Genomic DNA, 22,000 nt, shown 5'->3' on the forward strand with positions numbered 1-22,000 from the left:
AGATGCCAATTGGGTTTAGTTTTGGGGAAAGAACACAGGCCCTGAGTACCTAATTGGCAGGGACCCACGGCACACCCAGTACAAGTGCATCAGTAGTCTGGCAAAAAGTGGGGGTGTTACTGCAACAGAAATCCACTTTCCTACACAGGATATGCAGGAGACTTCATAGAATCCCTTGATCAAGCCATAACCAGAAATGCATTAGCAATGCAAACATCACCATTCTAGGTTACTTCAACGTACACCTGGACAAGACAGATGTTCTGGGAAAAGTAGATTGGTTCACTGAAGTTGTCGTAGAGGGCCTTTATCTTTAGATGGAAGTAGGAGCTGAGCTTGTTGCAGAGATCCTGGGAAGGTGTGACGTCTGTGTCTTTGCAGGTGGGTTTTGCGTACTGCTGTATGAAGTTGAACAGTTCCTTGGCGTTAGTCACATTGGTCCGGACTTTGTCTCTTATGAAGGTCTGTTTGGCGTCTCTTATGTGCTGGTGCTATTCCTTCAGGGCGCTCTTGTGGTTGTTCCTTGCTGCCGTGGTTTTCTGGTTTTGTCAGGTTTTCTCTAGGTATCCGCAGGAGCATCTGGCTTCTTGAAGTTCTGTGGTGAACAAGGCATCATTCAGAGGGTGCTATTTGGCGGGGAGGCGGAGGGGTGAGTGTTTGTCTGCACGGCAGGAAACCCAGGGGTGAAATTCCCTGGCTGCAGTGTTGGTGTTGGTCATGGCGACAGGGGGGTTTGATGGAGGGTGGTGTTGAGGTGTTCCTCTGTGACCTTGCTCCAGTTCTGTTGTGGCAGGCACGGGGTGGGCTTGGGTGCAGTGGTGGTGTTGAAGGTGAAGTGGACGTAGTGGTGGTCCGTCAAGAGGGGCTGGCTGGTGTGGCTGAAGCAGGTGTTTGTTCCTCCTGTAAAGATGAGGTCAATGGTGTGACCCACTCAGTGGGTGGGTGTGTTGACGAGCTGCTTCAGTCCTAGGTTGGCGAGGTTGTCGAGGAGAGTGATGGAGTTGGGTCGTTGCAGTTGTCGAGGTGGAAGTTCAGGTCCCCGAGTAGAATGTAGTCCGTGTAGGTGATGGCGTGGGGTGCGGTGAGCTCTGCAATGGTAGTTGCGGCCCAGGTGCGCGGTCATGGCAGTCTGTAGATGAGGGTGCCACGTAGCGAGGACCTGGGGCTGGTCTGAATCTGGAAGTGGAGGTGTTCTATGTTGGAGTGGGGGTAATTTGTGCTGGAGGTGGAAAGACGGAGGGGGGTAATGTGTGCGATGGCGAGTCCTCCTCCAGGGAGTGCACGTTGAGACGGATGCAAGTCAGGGTTTCGGTGGTGCTTGCATCAGGAGGGCCTTCAGCGGTCGTGGGAGCTTTGTCGATGGTGAAGGGTCTGTGGAAGGGTCTGCATTAGAATTGCCCATGGGTGGTGTTCGGCGAGGATCTTGCGCAGTCGGTGTCTCCTCAGGGGTTGAGTGCATGGAGGGTGGTTGAGTTGTAGCGTAGTGTAGTGCTTAATTTGCAAAAAATATTAAGTGCAGGTGCTCAATTTTTTTTAGGTGGCCACACCCACTCTTGCGGCTCTGCCCACTTTCTCCATAGGCTCCACCCACTTCCTTTCTTGGTTCCACCCACATCCACAAGCCTCAAAATATCAAAGCAACCTCCTCACATCTTGATTTGCGCAAGAAGCTGAAGACCTGGCTCTTCAGATAAGCACCTCTGGGATCTCACACCTACACAGCTGCCCAAGTGCCTGAATACCCTCTTGGGTGACTAGTGTGATTGAGTGGGTCGATCCCTATAAGTGGCCTATTTATTTCAAATACCCAGATCTCCTCCCAAGAGCTCCCCCTCATCAACGTCAATATTAATTCAATACCTTCGACTTCTGGGGATTTGGGTCAGGAAAATAATTTCTTTGGGGATAGCTGAAAGCAGGACATGGGCTTACTAACTAAGCGAGTCCTGGTCCTCTGAGTGGGGGAAGGCCGCCACAAGGCTTCACAAATACAAATACAAATGGCCCAGTGTCTGGTACTCAGGGTGGGCGGGGTGGGCGGGGTGCATTCTATACTTTAGATCTACACCCAGATTGCACACCGTACACAATTATCTTGACAGGGGTCCCCCAAATCCCCCCTGGTCAACAAGAAAGTTGCCAGAGCCTCATCAACAAATCTGCACATTGTTTTTTTAGGGAACAAATTCGCAAAGAAATTGACCTGGACATATTAGTATGGCAAGGCGGCTGTGCTGGTTGCGCTATATGGCTAAATGTGTGAAGGAGGATTGTGTTTTGCTTAATTTTAGCAAAACTAGGTTCGCGCATTTCGTCTCGAACACATCTCAGAAATTCATCTAGTGAATTGATTGAGGCTTGTCCACTTGTTTTTTTCTATGCTCCCAACCAGGGGACCAACATGAGGCAACAGCCTTCATTGATACGTCAGAAGAGATCCCCCCCAGTCCTCCTAAATTTTCTATTCTAGCCGCTTTGATGCTCTCACTGGTTTGAGTGAAATCAACTGACTGCCCGTATGTGCGGGTGTACAGCTTAAACGAGAAGATCTAGTTTACAACGCATCAGTTTAGATAGAGTCTCAGAGGTTGTTGGCACTGGTAGCAAATCGCCCGCAGGGTAATCTGGTACCATTTTGCACAACCTCATTGGCACTACCAAGAACATAGTTCAATCTGAAAAGTGTTTCCAGCCTTCTACTTCTATCTCTAATGATAAGTCATGAGGAGAGGGGTCCAGCCTAGCAACTATTGTTGCCATGCCTGTTATTAATTCCACATTGGTGAGCATGGCGAATCAGAAACACACTATTCACCCATTTGAAAATATCTCCTGGAATATTGCTCGTATTCGCACAAAATTGTCCAATGAGGTGTGATTAGAGTATATTAGGGGTTTTGACATCATCTGCCTCCAGGAAACGTGGCAAAAGGATAATATTGTGGTGGACGGCTATTGCTCCTTCACCGTCCATGCAACACCCTAGTTGACAGGGAGGGCTAAGGGAGGGCTGGTGCTACTAATTTCTGTAAAATATGGATCTGTACACGATTTTGGCGTTAACTCCTCTGCCGGGTACCAACTAATTTGGATTTCTAACCTGATGCGGGTCACGTTACTGGTGGTGAGCTGGTATTACAACATAGCTGCCATGTTATCACAGCCCCATAAGCAGAAATTAGCACTATCTCAGTGAAGTGGCAGCTTTTATGTATTCTTTGGGTGAGGGATTTTAACTTTACCTCCTGCATACTTAGAACCAAAAGAGTATTTGGGCTGCTGGACATAGAGGACCACACTTATTCGCATTTTATTCATACACCACAGGGCGAGGCCTTAAACTCTAATATTATTGATAATGACCTGGAGATAAGGGAATTTTTATTGATTTTAAGTTCATCTCGAGGAGGTATTTGCCCCTTGCTGGCAATTTTGTGGTGGATCCAAACAAGGCCAATGACCATAATTCTCTCACCATTTCCATTAGCATAGTAGCCCCGGTAGGGAAAGGTGATGGTCTGCTCATTCAATATAACTGCAACAAAGGGGTCAAATAAACACTACTGAATTTGAGGGAAATATTGTGGTAGCAAATGTGGACTCTATTATGAGATTTCTTCAACATGACACTCCCCTAGATAAGGTCACTCCTGCATTTAAACTGGTTTGTGCAGATGTAGCTAAAAGACATACTAGACCCATACAGATAAGGAAACCTCATGAGAGGCGGCGGTTTAATACAGAGTTATCCAGAACCCAAAAGAATCTTAAAATGGCTCTTTATGCCAATCCTCATCATAGAACCCAAATAAAAAGCGCAAAACCGACATATAAAAGTGTTATTTAACCAAAGGAAAGAAGAACTGAGGAGATTAGCTTGGGAATATTTGGAGAAAGCTAGTGTCCTCAAAGACTCTAAAAGTTTTGTGAATGTCATTAATGTCTTTATGGATGAGGTTGGGCATATGGTCTCTCTGATCTTGGGGGATACTTGGGAATCCCATTTCTTGGCTATATTTAATCCATACTGTGTTCAGTTAGAGGAGGAAAGTGAGGATCCACCTTCAGACCTAACCTGGGCTGCCCAAGTTAGTGCATTCTTCACTGTGGATGATGTTGGGGAGGCATTAGCAAAAGGAATCTGTATGAAAGCCCCAGGCCCTAATTGGGTCCCTTTAGATTTGTTAAACCCCTTCGCTGCGGGGGTAATTCCCCCGCGGTGTCGCTGTGCTCGTGACGAGCTCAGCTTGTCAGTGCTCATGCTGTGCTCATGCTGAGCTCGTCACAGACACGCCCACTGATTAATTCTCCCGCACAGGCAGAGAATTAACCGCACATGGGCTCGTCATGAGCACCGAATGTGTTAAAAGTAACCCCAACCTCTGGGCACCCCTGCGGACAAATGTCTTCAAATCAGTGGTGACTGGCCCCTTCCCAGTGTCATGGAAGATGGCCATTGTGTTTCCTGTGTTCAAAAAGAGTAACAGGAGTGATCCTGCCTGCCATAGGCCAATTTCCCTTATTGATGCTACGACTAAGGTTTTGGGGAGGGTCGTCCTTGCACAACTGGAAACCTGAGCGACCAACACAGGGATAATATCAAGGACAGAATATGGCTACAGGAGAGGGTTGGGCACTACAGAGCAGTGCCCCAACCTGTCCCTGATTAAGGGCAAGTACACGAGGGCCAGGAGGGTTTCTATCCACCTGACCCTCATGGACTTTTCCAGCACTTTTGATACTGTTAATCGGGAGAAGATGTGGGCACTAATGGGGACAATGGGTGTTGAAGAAGCTCTGATTTCCCTCTTACACAAGCTGCATACCTCTAACACTGTTGCTATAAGATATGGGGGCATATTATCAAGACTCGGCGATAAAATTATCACCGCTTTATCGGCAGGAAACTGCCGATAAAGTGGTAATAATGGGCTTGATAATATGCTCTATGGAATTCCATTGGAAGCTCATGAGCTTCGATTGGAATTCCATAGAGCATATTATCAAATTCACGAGTTCTTTTGTGTATTTAAACATTCCCACCATAAAAGTTGATCTTTTCTATAACCTGGTCAGATTTAATAAAAGCATTACTCTTTCAATTTTCAGAGATTGCAGTATGTGTGTGAGAATCCCAACAATTGGTTTGTCTTCTTCTTCGCAATATGATCACCAAATGCTCTTGGTGATCTGCACTCTTTCGCTACCCTCTTCTGATTGCTTGGCAAAGCCTTCTTTTGACAGATATAGTTAGGATCAATATTTTCACTAACAGGACGAGGATTTCAGAATTTACCACCCTGTTAATCTAACTAACTAGCCCTTGTGCCCGGGAGACACTATCCCATTGCTAAAGAAAAGTACAAATGCACACTGAGACATCACACTATTAGCTCTCTGACTAATTTGCTCAAGTGCAAATTCATTAATACTGCCGCTGAGGAGTCTAAGATCAAATGCGTCGGTTGGAACATTGTGCACTCACTTCACTGTTCTACTAATTCTTGTGATATATCCAAACTAAAAATGACTAGACATACAACTCCTGCTGTACGTCTTCTTCTGCTTCCCAATTCTTCAGGGGATCTTAAGACACCAGGTAGGACTCTTGTATGGTCTACCAGCTGCTTTATGCCTCACATCTGTTTTACTCAGAACAGTGCACAACTACAGTAAATGAGAGAGCAGGTCCGTTCAGTGAGCCCTGACAGTGACGCTGACAGAGCCACCTACAAATCAACCCCCAACAACAACCACAGCCAGATCAAATCCACAAAAAAGAGGCCCTAACATGTCATATCAATAACCACAACAAGATGGCAACGATTCACAGAAACTTCGACCACCAACTCTCCGACCTCCTCTGCCACCCATCAACCACCACCCCAACCACCCAATCACCGCTTGGAAACAACTTAACATACCAACAACTACCAACCTTATGAACCCCATCCACTCAGGAGAACCCAGCGACCCATGCCCACACTAACTCATCAACCTCTGAAGCAACAAAATCAGCCACCAGCTCACCACCATTTTCAATGCCTCCATAACTACAGCCACTTTTCTCAATGCATGGAAACACGCACATGGTAGACCCCGCCTCAAGAAACATTCAGGAGACCCCAGAGAGCTCCAGAACTACTGTCCCATCTCCCTCCTGTTCCCCGCCAAGGTCCTTGAAGGCCATCAACCTCCATCTAACTGATCATCTGGAAAGAAGCAACCTGCTGGACCCATCCCAATTAGACTTCAGAGCCAACCACAGCACCATGACAGCCCTGACCGCAGCAACATTTAACATCTGAGCCCCACTTGACAGAGGAGATTCAGCCGCCTTCATCCTTCTGGATCTCTTTGCAGCTTTCGACAACGTCTCCCACCACACATTCATTGGTCGACTGTGCTAGATAGGAATCACAGGCACTGTGCTTATATGGATGGCATCCTTCCTGGTGGCCAGCAGATCATGGACCTACCCCCACACCAAAAGAACACTTCATGACATTCCAACAACCCATCAATAATCTTGTTCATACACCACACATCTGCTATTGCTGCTCTGGATACAATCAATCTCCCACCTCGCTGCCAAATCCTGGAACTCCCTCCATCTCCATCTCCATCTTCACCTATTACCCTCATTGAATCACTTCAGGAATGGACTCAAGCCCTGGCTCTTCAACAGATGAAATGAAATGAAAATATCTGCATTGCAGGGCCTGTATATCCCCCATGATGATTAGACACACTATATAAATACTGCTTGATTGATTGATTAATTGAGCTAAAACTGGAACTCCTTCATTTCAACTCACATAATGCAAGTTTCCTCATAAATATGCACCTAAATTGGAAAAGTCTGGGCGTGTGCAGGATGGCAGCAACATTTGGGTGTCAGGGGAAGGAAAAACACTTCTGTCATGCTGCCCACAATGGCTGGTTAGCTGGCCTCCTGTATAGAGCTACAAGGACAAAGCAGGCTCTTCTGTGACAAGTAAACACAATACATCTTAAGGCAGGACCATTCCTCGCAGCACTGACCTAGTGTAAAGCATCTCAATGTTAGCAATAAGCCCAGACCACGTGTTGCAGATTTTGATTGGCTGCTTCCTACCACCAACCCAGTGTGATGCATCTTGAGGCCAACAACTGGCCTAGCTTGATGCATCTGAGTTCAGCACTGGCGCATCTCAGCAGCTTTATAGACCTTGATACAGTACGGTGGATCCCCGTATTGAACTCTGCATTGAAAAGCTCGCCCCATGTCATTCAAAGTGGTATGGTCTAGACTTTCTAAAGGTATCGGTACAATCCTCATTTTCATGACATGGCTGAGAATCTGTGACAGCTGTACATGATGTGTGAAATCCAGAAGGTCATGAAATGAGTTGTTGTGAGTCACATAGGAAAGTCCTATGGTCCTTTTAACCGCCACCAACTTGATTTCCTGAAAATGCTCAATGTAGTGAACTAAAGCTATGTACCAATTGCCTTATGCTTGCTTTTCTGCGGGGTTGAGGCCTATCCCTTCATGAAATATAATAGCCTCACAGTTGCCAACCAAATCTTACTGTAATTGATGTCATGGCTTGAGATGGCGGTACATCTTAAGTCATACCAAGGGGCTCAATTTAAGGATGTGGTGATGCAGCTACTTTGCAACTGGCTAGAGATTCCCTTGCAGTTACAGACAAGAAGATTCAGCCATTGAAGACAAGGCATGCTCTTCTACGTCTCTCAAATGGCCAGATGCACTCCAATGGTACTCATGAGCATTCAAAGCACTCCATGCAGGAGAACAGAACTCTCAACAAACGTACTATTGATTGGAAGTATGATGAGAATTCCCTCTATTCCAGCAGCTGCACTTGTGAATATCACAGATGACCTAGTTTTCAAGTATTGTACTGGCTGGCATAGTGCCACCTCAGCAGGTTTACATTGGAAGACCAGCTGTATGGGCTGCCACCTGCCATGACCTGAACATTTGACTCTAGGTTCATGTAAGAAGAAATATTTTCAAATCATGTTTGAAAGACTGCTGGAGAGGGCCATACCAGGCATTCTTGGTACCCAACACCACAGTGAGGACGCAAAGTCCTGAGCAACGTGTATCAACCGACACCGGAAGTTGAGACTCCGGACACATCAAGAGTTCAGAAACACCTAGAGAGCAAAACTATAACAGGCTGCAGAGACCTATTTTAGAGCAGAGAACAGAGTTGGTGAGGCCCCAAAAGAAGCCTTAGGCCTGATTCACAAAGGGCATTTGCACTCGTGGTCTCCTAGGATCTTAGAGACCTTAGGAATTCAGCTTACTGAGCTGATTGCACCTTTATAATTGACAAATAAGTGAGACAAAATGGAAGGAATAGATGACCAACCCATTGAAGTAACTAGGAGAAGATACTTCCCTTGACCTGGGCAAAATTAACATGGAGCTTAAAAGCTGGAAGATTGTCCTAGTAGTTTCTGTAGTTGGGTGGATACTAGACTTCTGTCTCCTGGAGGGAAATGCTTTTCCAATCCTGATTAATGAAAATAGAAAAATCAAATGTGTATTTATAGACAACCAACATCCACATCGATTTTCAAAAGCTTATAAGCGAATGAGCTTATGTAAATATATGGTGGAATTTGTCACCATGGTAACAATGCAAACCTCACTAACTGTGTTCAGCATTAATTAACCTGAAAGATTAGTCAAAATGAGAAGGTCTCTGTAAATGAACTAAATGAAAGAATGTGGGACGATGAAGCAGTACTAAGTAAGAAGATTAAATAGGAGATAAGATAAGAGAAGGAGAAGAGTCAAGAAACGAATCTATAATTGACATTTAGTTTAGACTTTAACAAGACTGTTGATAATGCAGATTGGAGCAGATGTTATTGTTAGACCTGTCAGCCTTAGGGTAGTCCTAGGGTGGTTTTTCACCAAACATTTTGCCATCACTCCTCTTGTGTTGCTGAATCCATTTTTGTTGGCCTTAGGTCCCTTCACACTGTATTACTGCTAACCAGTGCTAAAGTGCCTGTATTCTCTTCTTTAAACATAATAAAATTGGTTAACACCCATTTGGTACTTTTAATTTTCTTGTAAGTCCCTAGTAAATTTATACTCAAGTACCCAGGGATTGTAAATCAAATGCTACGAATGGGCCTGCAGCACTAATTGTGCCACGCACTTAAGTAGCCTTTCAAACATGACCCAGGCTGGCCATTGAAGAGTGTGTGTACAGTTTTAAACTGCTATTTCTTCCTGGCAAAATGAATCTCTTGTCAGACATTAACCTTTCTTTTTAATACAAATAAGTAACACCGAGGGTGGGTCCTAAACCGGCCATAGCGAGGCTGCATTGTATTCGAAAAGGTGAACATTGCTAAGTTGTACATGTCCTAGTAGTGAAAAGCTCTCACATTTATTCTTCACTATTGCATGGCCTACCTCTCCCAGAAAACACATTGGTTACCTTATTTTATTTAATAAGTGATAACATTTGATTGGGAGTGGCTAGGAAAATCATGTTTGCTTTCTGAAGAATTGTAATTTAAAAATCTCTAAAATGGTAATTTTTATACACAAATAGGAAAAATGCCACTGTTTGAAAATTGGCATTTTCTTGCCTAATCATGTGGTGCCTGCAGCCTGTTCCTGGGTCACAACACTAGGTATATGGCGTAGTGGGTGTGTAGTCACATTGTTGTGTGAAGTGAAGTTTCTAGGTCCTATTTGTGTTACAGGAGGAGGAGTGTAGTGTGCCCCTCCTTCCCATGCCCTGTTTGCTTTATAGTGTATTGTCACATTGTGGTGTGAAGTGGGTGTGTAGTCACATTGTTGTGTGAAGTTGGTGTGCGGTCCCATTTTTGTATGAAGTGTGACCACCCTTTTTTGGTCCTGCTTATGATGCAGGAGGAGAAGTGGGTGTGTAGTTACATTGTTGTGAAGTGTGATTTTTAGCCCAATGCTACCCCTTCCAGCATTATTCTGTACAGGCTGGTCCTGTGTGAATGTATGTTGTTTGCGGAACGGATAGTTGTTTCTGTTTTTGGGTTACCTGCACCTTTAGCAATGTGGTAGCATCTTTTGTCCTTTTTATTTGTGGGACTTGATTGTTTTATTTGTATATTCTATTGTTTCCTTATGAGGGGAAGATGTGTTGACACTTGCTTTCCTGGCTTAAATCCTCCCCAGAGTTCCACGCCACAGTTACTCAGCCAGAGTGTGAGGTAATCTGAAATATGGAGTGTTAGTGGGATACAGTTGGTTATGGGCTTAGCAGCAGGATGCTGCTCCGGGTGGGGCTTAACCATCATATTATTTCATTGGAACTATGATCCACTAAACCTACTATAATATACTCTACTGCCTCCAGACTTTGATTATCATAGTATGGTTGGCAGTTGGCCTTTGTGTTTTCCTCGAAGACAACATCACAATAGAAGGGCTGCATGTTGGCAGGATTGGCCATCTGTGATTTGATAGAATGACAAAGCTGTTATCAACCACACTTCAAAGGCACTGGCTCAGCTCACACAAAATGGACACTGTCCTCAAACAGACTGGGACCAGGCAGGGAGGCAGAACATTCCTGATATCTCTTGGGAAATATCCAGAAGCTTCTTCCACTACAAAGCTTGTACCAGGTATGAAAATTGGAGCCTCAACCCAACTCTGATCACCTGTGGAAGACTCAGAATAAGTGCTGCTCTGCTTGAAGAAGGACTGTCCAGTTGCTCTTCTGCTCTGCTGCCCTGCTGCTCTGCTACTATATGGACTGCTCTGCTGCCATACAGTCTGAGGAAGACGCACTAAATCTACAACATGAATCCAGAGCCACCATTGTCTCCAAAGGCTGGTCAGTTAGCGTCCTGTTCTGAGCCACAGGGATAATGTAACCTGCTGTATCTTAATGCAGGACCACATCTAGCAGCAATGACCTAGTGCCATGCATCTGGATGCCATCAACCAGACCAGATCAACGCATCTCGATGCAGGACCACGTGTTGAAGCTTTTAATTGCCTGCTTTGAAAGCACCAACAGAGTGCAATGTATCTTGATGCCAACAACTGGCCTAGCTCAATGCCTCTCAGTACTGCACTGGTGCATCTCACTGCACCAGCAATTTCATAAACTAATGCAGTATGGTGCATCTCAGTGCCAGACTCCTTATTGCAAGCTCCCATCAATAGCTCCAGTAACCTTGACTCAGTTTGAAGCATCTCTATGTACGTCCTCACATTGCAGCTCCCATCAATGGCTCATCAAGTCCTGTGCCACTCATGACAAAGCAAGGACTTCCCATCTAGACTCACCAGGAATCAATGTACTTCTAGCAAGGGAATGACCTCAGTATGTTATCTGGTCCTTGCTCAAATGTGGTCAGCTTAACCTTGTGACTTTGATCCTGTCCACCACAACCAGATATCCAAAGTTGGCATTCATGCTCTACTGATAGGATTGTTGTCATTTTGGTGTGAACTATTTCATTAATTTTTTATTTTTCTAAATTAGTATGGGACTTTAATATATGCAGCATGAAAACTTTACCAGAGGGTAATCGCAGGTTAATTTTGTCACTTTCTTGGCTCACCCTGCCAAGGATTGTGGCTGTTGCTTGGGAAGGGCTTACACCTTTCTTAACCAACAATCCAATTTCTCAAAATGATCATAGTTATTTAGGACTGGATGAACAATTTTTTGTGACTCTCAAATCGGTCACAAATATGTAAGCAGCAGCAAAAGTGGTGATTTGAAAAGTACGCACGCCATTTACGAATACAAATGTGCGATGCAACCAATTTGTGACTCTGTATGTTTAGTGACCTATACTTGTGAGTCTCAATACTGATTTTTGTATTTGCAAACTAGCAAACCTTAAGTTAGAGGCGGTCGCAAAAACTCCTGTTTCCACATTCAAGTTAGCACAAAATCAAAATAGGTGGAACTGTGTGCAAACTATAAAAGCTGATCCAAATTGCATCAGGAGTTTCCACAATGCCTGCTTTCTATCGGATTCTGAGGAGGATGAGACTATTTACTGTTCAGCAGAGAAGGAGCAGGAGGAAACAGGATAGGCTTTTTAGAACCAGGCTTAACATTTTCTAACAGACAGAGGAGGAAATATGTGAATATTGCAACGATAGTTGATTTAATTGAAATAGTGAAACCTCATTTTGAAAGCTGTACTATGCCTAACAGTTCCATACTCCGTTCCATAATCACTCTTGTGCAAGTGTTGTCCTCATTGTGCCTGTTGGCCTCTGACAGCTAACAGGCTGTGATTGTGGTTGCTGGTGGGGTGTTGCACAGTGTCTATTTGCAACACCCCATCTATGAACTTGTAAGTTCATCGATGCCATGCTCCTAAACATCAACCAATACACATACCTATTCAAGTCACATAATTGAACATTTACCTGATGCCAAATTCCCCCATGTGATATGGTGTGTGGATCGAACACATGTTCCTATTTGTCCTCCAGCCCATATATATTACCGGTTGCAAAATAGTAAAAATACAGATCCCTTCTATACATGAGAACCCATTACTCATATATTTTCAGGTACAGTGGAATACACCAAAGCCTTGAAAGAGGGGCGTTTGATAATGGCTATTCATCCGGTTATGTGACAATGCCGCATATGAATGTTTTCATCAAGTCCAAAGTTTAGACATGCTCATACTTATGTTTTTTGCTTCAGGTGAAAGTGCATATGTGTAATGGCCTTAGATTGAGACACCATACTTAGCTGCCGGAAACTAAATCAAAGGGTTGTACAACTTTGCTCTTTGACGTACCAGGCAGTGTTTGAAAAAACATTTGTCATGCTGAAATCAAGATTTTGGTATCTTCACAAGGGTGGAGGTACACAGCAGTAAGTGCCTGAGACAGCACACAGAATTGTGGCAACTAGAGCCATGTTGCACAACATAGCTACACGGAGCGGATTACCCATCACTTTGAAGGACTGATTTCGAAGGACCCTGAGCCCCCTCTTCTGCAACCTCAAGACCACAGTACAGCATTAGAGGGGAGATCACGATGGGACCACATGGCAACAAAGAATGCAGCACATATAGAAAGAGGAAGTAACAAGGAGAAAGGTGCAGCTCTTTGGCACTTTCCAAGACCTAAAAAGCAAAACCAAAGGAAATGATGGACGGAGCGTTGACAATACAAGCACTCACCCCCAGTCACCTGATCTGGGTTTATTCCATCACCATTCTTTAGCCCACTCTGCCACCCCAGTTCAGACATGGCCATATGTAAATCAGTCTGACCCTGCGCCTCATGGGAGCAGTCCAGCCCGAACTGCCAAGCCATGCCTTCCCTGGACCGGAAAAAAGCTTCCCAGGACCGGTTTCCAAGACCTGCCAGTACTGGCAAATCTGGGAATGCATCAAAATCCATGGGTGCTGAATGGCAACAATTATGCAGGGCCCATGGAACTCCACCCTGTGGTAGAATAACATAACACAGCAATGTGCTGTTACTCTGGATTTATCAATGCACTCAGGGCCAGACAACGTGGCCTTGTGTGGCTTGATAAATCGCAATTTACGGTCAAATCCGACAGTCACCATGTTGCGCAGTGCAAAAAGTGAAAAAGTGACACAACCTTAACATAAATATGGCCCTAACGTTTCGTTTACTGAAAGGAACTGCTGTGATGGCGGTGCCTTTCAAAGTATTAAGAAGACCACAGGGTGGATGCTCATCTGTAAATTGTGTGGCAGTGTACCCTCAGGATGGCAAAGGACACTACTAGTTCTGCCAAACTTTAAATTAGGCCCAATAGTCTTCATGAATAACCACAACATTATTCTTAATTCCAAAATCCAAAAAACAATTGCTGTGCCTTTCCTGCCTTCGAAAATTCTCATCTTCAATATTGGCAAAACATGATCCAAGATATACTTCTAAGAATCCCTACAGTCTCTAGACTTCTTCTCATCACCCCAACCACATTTAGCGAAAACAAAGCTTTTTAGGAACATAGAAAAAGACCAAAATAGACTGAGCTGCATTTCTCTAGGTGTGACATAGAGAATTTATTTATTTATTTTATTTATTTTTTTGCATTTGTAATGCGCGCAGATACCCACAAAGGGTTTCCCGGCGCCATGGCTAAGAGAACAAGACACAGAAAGCAACTGATGACAACAGATCGACAACTATTTATTTAAACAGTTATTTATTAAACAGCCAGGTTTTAACTTGTTTCTTAAAGCTGACAAAGTTCTCCTCTTTGCGCAAGGCTAAAGGAAGGGAGTTCCAAAGAACTGGTCCCAGGTGGGAAAAAGATTTACCTCCCATTCGGGCCAGTTTGAATCTGGGAACCGTGAAGGTTGCTCCGTTTGAAGAGCGGAGATTCCGTACAGGTACGTGGGGCCTAACCAATTTCTGCAGATACCGTGGTGCGGTTCCCGCTCTGATCTTGAACATGTAGGTCAAGGCCTTAAACCGGACCCGGTTCTCAACTTTCAACCAGTGCAGGTCTCTAAGGTGATTCGAGATCCTTGCTGTCCTAGGAATCTTACACAACAGCCTGGCTGCGGAGTTCTGGACCAGCTGTAACCGCCTGGTTACAGCTAAATTGGAGCCCAGATATAGAATGTTACCGTAGTCAAGCCTAGATGTTATTAGCGCATTGACTACGGTCTTCTGGGTATCCACAGGCAGCATCCAGATAATCTTCCGCAGCCATTTAATGATCGTGAAACAAATACCAGCCACTTTATTAGCCTGTTGTTTCATCGATAAAGAATCGTCGATACACACCCCTAGGTTTCTAACCTGGGTAGCTGGACTGGGGAAAGCGCCCAGGGATGGCGGCCAGTGCCTCTCCTGCCACAGATCACGATTTTTTCCCAGGAGAAGAATCTCCGTCTTCTCCCCGTTAAGCTTCAGCTGGTTTGTTGACATCCAGCTGAAGACCTCCTGAAGACCAAGCTTCAGGGTTGAAGGGGATGAAGACTCTGAGTTGGTAAGGGAAAAAATAATCTGTGAATCGTCCGCGTAGGTCATAAGTTCAAGACCTACCCGCTCTGCTAAATCAGCGAGGGGGCGGAGATAAAGGTTGAAAAATAATGGACTTAAAATTGAGCCCTGGGGCACGCCATGGTGTGACGGAAAAATATCCGACTGGGCGTGAGAGGACGAGATCTGAAACGTCCGGTTGCTCAGATAAGATCTAATCCAGTCCAATGCGGTCCCTCCGACACCATCCCCACTTAGCCTGGCAAGCAGTCTGTTGTGCGAGATGGTGTCGAAAGCCGCGCTCAAATCGAGCAGGACGAGAGCAACCGTTTGTCCGTCGTCCAAAAGTCCCCTGATCTTCTCCGTGACTCCCAGGAGGGCAGATTCGGTGGAATGGCCTGCCCTGAAGCCCGACTGGGAATAATGGAGCAAGTTGTTGTTCTCCGTGTACGATGAAAGCACGCCATGGATATGCTTCTCCAGAATTTTTGAGAAAGCAGGCAGCAGAGATATTGGGCGATAGTTTGCAAGAACCTCTGGATCAGCAGATGGCTTCTTCAACAGAGGGCTGACCATAGCGTGCTTCCACGGTGCCGGGACAGTTGCCAGACGGATGGAAGCATTAAGTGTCTCGGCAATAGTTCCTAAAGCACCGTCATCCAGTTGACATAGAATGTTAATAGGGAGGGGATCACGCGGAGAGCCTGATTTGATAGAGGTCGCCAAGGATTTTAAGGTGCCCACGGAAATATAAGGCCAGGAATCCAGTCGATTTCCTGATGGGCTTTCTGAAGGAAGAGCTTCCCTATCCTCCCTCACCGGGGGATTAATGTTTGCAAGAATAGTGTCGATCTTTCCCACAAAGTACGTAGCAAGATCTTGGCATTTTTGAGGGGTCAAGGGGCGCGCGACCGCCGCAGAGTTTGCTCCGGCTAAGTCTTTCACTGTGTTAAAAAGTGTCCGTGCTTTATTGGCAGCCATATTAATGGTCTCCGTTACGTAAAATGCCTTAGCTCTGGAACAGGCCGTGTGATAGAGGTTTCTGGCCTTACGGTATAGTTCCTTAGATTGAGGATCATAGTGCTTGCGCCACTTCCTCTCAAGTCCCTTACACTTAGTTTTTTCCAGCTTCAGTTCTTCCGTATACCAGGGAGCCGGGGGCCGATGGACATTCCCTCTACACCTGGTAACGGGTAGGCAAATATCCACTGCACTCTCTAGCCAGGCGTGGGCTTCCAGCGCATTGATCTCCATATCATCACCTAAAACTGGGGGGGATACCTGTAGAGCATTCTGCAGTTCGGTCAGATCTATCTTTTTCCAGTTTCTCATGGAAATTGGGGGCCGGGCAGAACCTAGCTTCTCAGGTTGTGTAAGCGTAATACTAAAGAGCGTTAGGAAATGGTCCGACCAACAAATAGGGTCGGTTTTTAACCATTTCAGCTCCTGTATATTGGAGATAATGGGATCCAACAGGTGCCCAGCTTTATGCGTGGGGTCCTCATTTCTCAGGGACATATTCAAAGTATTAAAATCTTCCAAAAGGTTGGAAGCGATGCAGTTGGATTTATCCTCAAAATGGAGGTTTAAGTCCCCCAATATAGTCAAATTTTGGGCATTTAGGAAGTAAGGGGAAATAAGATTAACCAAATTTGCAGCCCATACACTGCCGTTACCCGGGGGGCGGTAAATTAAAAAGCCGGAAAACATGAAATTAGGATTCAATGATATTTTAAAAAATGCGGCTTCGCATCCAGAGATATTAACCGTTTCAAAGTCACAATTAAAATCCCTGTCAAAGATCACCGCAATACCCCCGCCGACCTGTCTTTCTCTGTCTACTCTAACAATAGCATAGTTAGAGGGCAGAGCGGCGGCTACATCGGGACCTGAGCCGTCGTGCAACCAGGTCTCTGTTAAAAATATCGCACAAGGTTTTTCTTCCATTAGGAGGTGATGGATGTCAGCTTTGTGTTGGGGCAGTGATCTACAATTCACAGTGTAAAAAGTGAAAGTACGAGAGTTTACAACAGAGGTTAGAGTAGGTGGCCTAAGCTTGTATGGGACCTCTGAATAGGGTTGGATGTTGGTTAGTGCAAAAGCACAATGAGGGCACACATGTGTACCTTTTAAGGAAGGCTTTAGAATGGAACAGGTATTAGTAATGTTAGGGCGCAACGCCCGTATTTGGTCCACTGTAATCCTACCTGTCTCAACATTTCGTGCCCCGTGACCCGTCCTGACACGGACGGGCACAGACGGGCTGGTCTTGGGCTCGTCTTCGGCGCAGTCCGAGGCGCCTACCCTGCGCGCCATCGCTGCGCGCTGGGGCCGACGAGTAGCTAAATACCCTTCAGGAAGCGGAGGTCTAGAGCGCTAACCGCTCGAGGCTCCGTTAGGTGCCGCCCCTGTCCCGCCCTTCACAACCGCGATTGGCTGAGGTGCCGGTTGTTTCAAAACGGAGCGAGAACAGCCCTCAAAAGAAGATGCAAGTCCCTGGTGAGTGCAAGTAAGTGCTCAAATTGACAGGGTGAATAATAAAAACAGAGTACAATCACTACAATGATTTAAAATGTCATTAAAAAATCGAGTTACAACTCGAGAACACAGGGCAAAGTTCACCATTCTGTCTAGTGTGCCTCAGAGATTAAAACGCTTTCAAGTGTTGCAAGGCTCGGCGCCCAGCGGGGAGTAAGCTGCCACCAAAACTCTTACCGCCTTACATCTATATAAGATGTGGTACAGTCATATTTTTTCCTTGCTTCTGAAACTCCTCACTGAGCATTCATTTCAATATATATTTGTCTGCTAATTATCACCTAGAAAGTCATTATTTTTTCATTTTTTTTCATGACACACTGTCATAGGAAAATTATGCTTTTTTTATAAGTTGATATGTTTTGTATTTCTGCAATATGTTTGATAGAGGGAAATACAAGTTTAGGCAAATGTGCAATAAAATAACACATTTATATTCACATGTTACATCACAAATCGCAAAGCTTTTTTCTTATAATAATGCTTAGAAACAGCAAAGAACATCTGTGCATGGGTGTTTTTGTTAAGAGTGTAGCCTAAGACATTCTGAGGTAGCGTCAAATGCATAAAATAAATAATCTGTTGCGAAGGTCAGACATGGATGCTTTCTGTTACTATGTATCTGTTTCTTCAATGAACAATGGCATGATAATTACATAGAATGGCCTTCTTCCCAAATCAAGCGGTCAGATTGAGAAAACCTTGCTTCATTTTGAATGTTGGTGCTAAAATAGTCATTAGCCAGGAAAAAAAACAAGAAATTCCATCAAAAGGTGATCTATACATTTTTATCTGGTATTTTGCCAATTTTAATCATTTTTACATACATTGAAACATTATTTTAAACATAATCTTTAAAACTGCAATCATGCTTTTTCACATCATCTGCATTTGAACCAGGTTGTAGTATTCAATTCAATTGCTTTAAAATATGGTATGGATTGCTTGTGTACATCCATCTATGAAGGATGTTATTTTTCAGTAGCCCACACACAAAATGCTTTTCTAACTGGGTTTTTGGTGGGATTGTTCATTATCAAATATTTATTATCTCCATGTAAATTGTAGGAACTATGTGGGCCACATATCCTCTGTATTTCTAACTGAATCTAATGGAGTGCTAAAGCCCAAGAAAAACCTGTGGGGCTATATGTTAATTTTTTCACCTGCTATCCAGTAGCAACATGCTTGTGCTCCTCCTTTCATGTACTCTTGATTGGCATATTTAACTTACCTAGAAGTCCCTAGTATATGATACCCACAATGTACCGAGGGCCCCTTTAAGTTAAATATCATCAATGAGCTTCTAAGCTCACTGTGCCACCCACTGCAGTGAAATTGCAACCATGAATGTAGACGTTCAATCAGTAGCCTGGCTGTATTGATTTAAGCTGCCAATTCGACTTATCAAAATAAACTCTTCTGTCAGGCCTAAACTTTCTTTTAAATAATAATTCTTCCCTAATTAATGTGCTTTTGCCCATAGAGAAGGGTGCATGGTATTTAAAGGTAAGACATGTAGAAGTTTAATATTCCACATGTCCTTATAGTGAAAAAGCATAACAGCTATTTCGAATGTGGCAAACTTTCGACTTCCAGAGGGAAATAATGGATTGTGGTATAATAAATTATCATGGTAATTTCAGATTGAGAGCAGCTAGAAAAAAAATGTCAAGGACTCTTTTTAATAGTAATACAAATCTAATCGTATGGTGAAGTTGAATTGTATCTAACTATTACAGTAAGGTTATTTTAAAAAATGCATCTTTTGCCTGCTTTAAACCTCTGAAGGCATTTCTGTAAGCTTTCAACTGTCGCTATACAGCTCAATGGGTACCCTGTACTATGCTATGAACTGCTCCCTGGACATTGACAATCAGCCTTGGGTATGGGGAGGTGTTTTTCTCCCCTTTACAAGATGGCCTGTAAATGTGCCCACAATCTTGGTACACTTCAAGGGGCCCTCCCCTTCCACAGTCAAATGTAGTTCACACCTGGGCCTTCCTCTCTATATCCTTCTGGTTGTTCAGGCACCAATCCCAGTGAGAGGGATAGCTGCCCGAGAAGTTATTTAGAGTGACCAAAGGAGTGGGGCTGTGAGCATTCTGTTTGACATTACAGTGTCAAACCAGTGTCAAATTCTACTTCACAGGTCTGCTGGAATTTTGTGTATAACATTTGGGGCATACTTCAAACATTTCTTCATACTCCAAACATTTTTGGGCCCAATTCACAAATTAAACTTAGACCTGAATTCTAACTTTAGACCTAAAGTCCTAGCTTAGATCTAAAGTATGACTTTTGACCCAAAGTCTGACTTTGGACCTGTTGTCTATCTTTAGACCTAAATTATAAGTTTACACCTAGAGTTCCAGGCTCAGACCTGAAGTCTAACTTTAGACATGAAATCTAAGTTTATATGACAGTCTGACAGACATTTAAAGCCAGATGTCTAAAAAAAGACATCTCAGTAAATTGCTCCGCTCCCCGCACAGCTCTGCTCTACCTGGTAGCTGTTGCCCCTGACCTTTCAGTTCCTTAGATCAAGGCCCTTATCCGTGGCAGTCTGGTGGAGAGCATCTCAGCTCAGCTGTTGCACTCTGCCCTGTGTTTTTCTGCTCACAGCCTCTTTGCTCCTCCTCTCCTTTTTCACTTTCCTTTTATCTATCCTTGCTTCACTTTAGCTAATTTCTCCTCTTTCTTGGGGCTTTTTTCCCTTTCTGTGCCCTTGCCACTGCCCGTCCCCCATGGCAAGCCTATCTGTTACCAACTGAGCTTGGATTGCACCCAGAGCCAGAGCCAGAACCAAGGACCCTGGTCCTTGAACAATCCCTGCTATGACTCCAGCACCCTCCATACACTCAACCCTGGATGGTCCACTGCCTTACATCACCAAAGAAAACCCACAACCTATTCACTTGCAACAATTGCCCATCTCCTCTTTTAGCACACCAGACCCGCCTACCACAAGACCCTCAAGAACCTGACCCGACCTCCTCAGATGCATCCTACTGAATACACGGACATGCCATGGAGATCTGGGAACTACACAACTCCACCTCCCTGGATGTCACCTACTTTATGGAAACCTGCATGAACCCCACCTTGGTCTTGGCATTGTAATCGGCATCCCTGATGGTTACAAAATCATCCACCAGAACTGCATCTACTGACCCGGAGGAGGCATCACCATTGTATACAAAAACACCCTCCATCTCACAACCAGCTCTGACGACCACTCATCTAACATGGAGTACCTCCACTTCCAGATCCAGTCCAATCTGAACACCACCCTCAGCGGCACACTTGCCTACAGACATCCCATAGCCAACTTTATTGCTTACCATGCTCTCACCTAAGACTACATCCTCCTCGGCAACCTCAATTTCCACCTGGACAACTTCGATGACCCTACTAGAGAACCTTGCCACCAACGGACACAAACAACTGGTCCCATCTACAACTCACACCCAACCCTATCTTCTCTGCAAGCAGCAACACCTCCAGCAGCCACACCTCCGAGCCCCACTGGACCGATCACTACTGTGCCCACTTCTCCTTCAGAAAACCCAACATATGCCATCACGCCCACTGCAATCTTCACAGAAGCTGGAACAAGGTCACCAGAGACCAGCTCACCACCTCCCCTAGCAAAACCTCACCACTGACATCCACAGGTGGCAACACCTAAGCGCATTCTCCAATGTTGGATCACCACACTGACTCGCCTCAGGAAGCCCTCAGGCAAGCAGCCCTTTTGAAAGCCAGCTTATTTTCCCCTGCACACCTGCAGATGACTCGAGAGAAGATTAAGGAGCAGCAAGATCTTGGCAGACCACGCAGCCATCAAAACCGCTGTCGCCACACACCACCACCTCACCAGAACAACAAAGAAAGCAGCCATACAGAAATGCATCAATGCCATTGAACACAACAGCAAAGAACAGTTAGCCGTGGTCAAAGATTTAGCAAACCCCAGCACAGAGACAGCAGGCGTTTGCCCCTCTCAAGACCTCTGCGACAACCTCACCACTTTTTTCCACTGCAAGGTCAAGGAGATCTATGACAATTTCTCAACCCAAGAACCCACAAACTTCACCTGCATCCTTCACACCCACTGGCTTCAGATCCCAGCAGGCCATGCCCAACTGGATCACCCTCATCTCTGACAAAACACTCAGGATCATGAAGAGAATCGACTCCAGAGCCCCCTGAGATCCCAGCCCTCACCACATCTTCAACAGAGCCAGCACCTCAATCTCACCTGAACTCTACCGCACCATCAGCTGCTCCAATGAGTCCACTACCTAGAATTGATCAGTTCCTTCCTCACTGGTCAAACACTGAAAGTCAGACTTCCACCGTTTAACTCAAAACCCACAGAGATCGATTCAGAGTGCCTCAGGGATTCTCCCTGAGCCTCGTCCCCTTCAACATCTACATTGCCCACTTGCAGCCATCGTCTAAAGCCACAGA

This window comes from Lissotriton helveticus, chromosome 1_1, assembly GCF_964261635.1.
Source record: "Lissotriton helveticus chromosome 1_1, aLisHel1.1, whole genome shotgun sequence".
NCBI classification, from domain to species: Eukaryota; Metazoa; Chordata; class Amphibia; order Caudata; family Salamandridae; genus Lissotriton; species Lissotriton helveticus.